This window comes from Ptychodera flava, unplaced genomic scaffold, assembly GCF_041260155.1.
Source record: "Ptychodera flava strain L36383 unplaced genomic scaffold, AS_Pfla_20210202 Scaffold_77__1_contigs__length_564769_pilon, whole genome shotgun sequence".
NCBI lineage: Eukaryota > Metazoa > Hemichordata > Enteropneusta > Ptychoderidae > Ptychodera > Ptychodera flava.
Genome location: NW_027248399.1, coordinates 127,979 through 131,314, shown reverse-complemented (window position 1 = coordinate 131,314; position 3,336 = coordinate 127,979).

Sequence of the window (3,336 nt, the reverse complement as noted above, 5' to 3'; positions counted from 1 at the left end):
AGCCAAGCTTTTACATTGTCTAACATGTTGTTGTAACTTTGCCACAAGTTTATGGATACGAACTTTTTGTTGACTAGTGACAATATCTGACCTGCGTAAGTTAGCAAATGACTTTATGAGAACCTTAAAATCTGAGCAGTAATCTTTACATTTTTCTATCATATTTTTAGAGCCTTTAATGTCTTCTAAAAACTCAAGCAAATTAGACGGCTTGATTTGTAGCTTTTCTTGAAATTCTGATAAGTCAGAAATTTCAGACGCAACAGACTCATTGTCATGATCAGACATTTCGCTGAGAACATCAAAGGAGTTTGATGTTTTCACTCCTGACCAAATAAGCTGATTTTGAGAAGCTTTTCTTGGAGACTGTGACTGAGAAATAAACAAATCCTGAGACTCATTTACATTGATATCTGAAAAAGGAGTCTCAGGAAACTCAAGTGATTGAGACTCAATAAGTGAAGATGATGACTAAGAAGGGGGGGTCGAATGATAAAACGGGAGTAGAGGGGAGCGGAGAATACGAAGGCGAAGCAGGGGTTCGTACCCTGTCTTCATCGGCATGGACGTTAACGTTTGCAGCAGAGTTGACACCTTTTTCTCTCTCTTGAGCGTCAGTGGGTTGACTGTTTTTACTGGTGAGAGGTCTTTGATCGACAGAATTTTCATAAACAGATGTGACTTTGTGAGTGGACTCTGATTGTGCCCCATTGTTTTCGACAAAGCGAGTTGACGTTGAGGCGTTACTTGAAGTTGAGGTGTTAATTTCTGTGGTATTGATATGCTGATTAACACCTTCATTTGCATTTGCTTCACTTTCGACAACATCCATTAAACCTGAGTTTTCATCCACACAATTATTGTCTTTTTGAACATTTTCAGTGTCATTGTCGTTGTTTTCTGACGATCTATGATCATGATAGTTAGGACAACGTTTACGGATATGACCTTTAAGTCCACAGTGAAAACAACGCAGTTCATCTACAGATACATAAACGGAATAGAAACGGTCATCATATTTGATCTGAATTACACCACTGATGTTCTCATTGTGTAGCAAAACATGAACGTGTCGTCTAAACGACTTCACATGTTTCAGCAAAGCATTTTTACAACCAAGAGGGATTGCTCTTAAATGTCCAACAACTCTGCCAAGTTTCCATAAATGTTCCTCCAAAACTTCATCAGGAATGAAAGGAGGAACATTTGACAGAATTAATTTTGAAGCCGGTTTCACCATGTGTTCCACATCGACTAATTCATCAAACAAAGCAAACTTGGATTCAACAATACTTTCAACATTACCGAGTGTTGCTAAGAACACAACAACGGACTTATTCATTCTAGAAGCAGCAATAACATTTTCAAGTCCGACTTTTCTTTGCAATGTCTTCAACATAGCTTTCAACTGGAACACCTCCAATATTAGTACACCTGACAGCATGCTTGTGCGTGTCAGATTCCAAAATGACTTGTCCTCCCGGGCAGCCACATTGCCGACCATGAGTTGACAGAGGACAAAAATAAAATCGAAGGAAATCCACCTAATCGAAGATGAAACCGGACCGGAGACAAGACCAAAAGAACTAAACACTACTCACAACATAAACTGATGACAATTGACGAAGGATGGCACTTCTCACTGGTAGAAAATCAAAACAAGTAGGAGCCCTTCTTCTGTACGTCTATTCAATATGGCGGAAGAAGAAGAAGAAGAAGAAGAAGAAGAAGAGTTTGATTTTCAAATAAACGTTTATTACTAAAAATAGCCTCCTGTACAGACAAGTACATATCAAAACAATTCAAATTTTGAGACAAAAAGCAAAAATGAAATCTGACAAATGCTTTATGGCAAATGATGGTCAATTACTGAAAATACTAAACAAAATTGGACTGTAAAAAATCAGCAAAAACTGCAAAATGGCTATGATACTGATGCTGGAGCGAGACGGAGAGAACTGGTGAAAAGGCAAACAGGTAGCTATATCACTTGCAACATGGGGAAGGAAACCAATTAAATCTGAAAAAAAGCACAATTTTGTTAATGACAAAAGGCAAGATGCGAGGTGCATGAAAAATCTCCACTGAATAGGAGAAAGCGAAACAAACATCCGAAACAAGAAAAAGTGACAGAAATTTGCGAGGAAAAAGGACAGGAACACCTTACATCTTGCAGAAAAAAGCCACCTAACCGCCAGTGAGAAGGGGTATATTGAGAAAATTTTCGTTGGCATGTACATGCTTACGAAGAATCCTTCCACTGAGCACTCCGTACATGCTACGAAGAATCTCCCACTGACCACCCCCTTCCATTCCGTGAGGAGTACGGTGCCCAGGACGAGATAGGATTTGCAAAAGGGAAAGTGTGCTTAGAGGTGAAAGCATTTTCTTTACAACAAAATTGAATCAATAGTAAAAGTTCCATCAATGTCTACAGAAGCAATGACGTCATTATACACCAAATGTTTTTGAAAGCACTTATGTTTGAATTGAGCGTGAAGTAATTATATTCTTCTAAAATGCGAGCACAAACTCGCCTTTTAAAAACAGAAACAAGCATATTACTGATTGAGGGATCATGACCATTAATTGCATTTCGTCTTGTTACATGAATTGCAATTTTAGCTGTCGTAAAAAGGAAATTTAAAAGCGCAAAAGTATTTTTGTCCATGTATGATTTATCAAAGGGTGGGCCTAAAACAAACCACCAGAATAAAATCTTGCATTCCTGACCAAGAAAAAGGTGACAGAGTTTACGAAGGAGAATGAACAAGGGAGAAAGACGAGGGCATTCTAAAAATATGTGTAAAAGGTCATCTCTGGCACTACAGAAAATACAATCAGAGGATGAGCTATACCCAGAATGGAACATAAACGAGCCAGTTGCGTACGCACCGTGGAGAAGACGCCATTGAAGATCTCCTTCTTTTTTGGGAATTGGATAACAAGAAGTGAACAAAGGTTTGATATTTTCAGTAAGTGAAAGCAGATCTCTCCACAACTGTATCTTGACGTTTATTGTTCCTATGAAATTGGCAATGCATTTAGGTACAATGTATGTTGTGTCAAGATGAACTTTACAGCATGATACAATGAACATGTACAGTGTATCTGGATTGGTGACCCTTAATTTCTGACCTTGATTTTGAAAAAAAATGGTTGAAAGTTTGCTTTGAAAATGTAAGCATAAGTATTTTGTTTACTACCAGGTGTCAACTACATGTATCTTAACATGTGAGGTATTTAGCATCGACCCCATTTGTAGAAGTGTGAATATTTGCATGCCACCCCTCCTTTAAATAATGATGAGTCCCTTATCGTTGGTGACTTTAATGA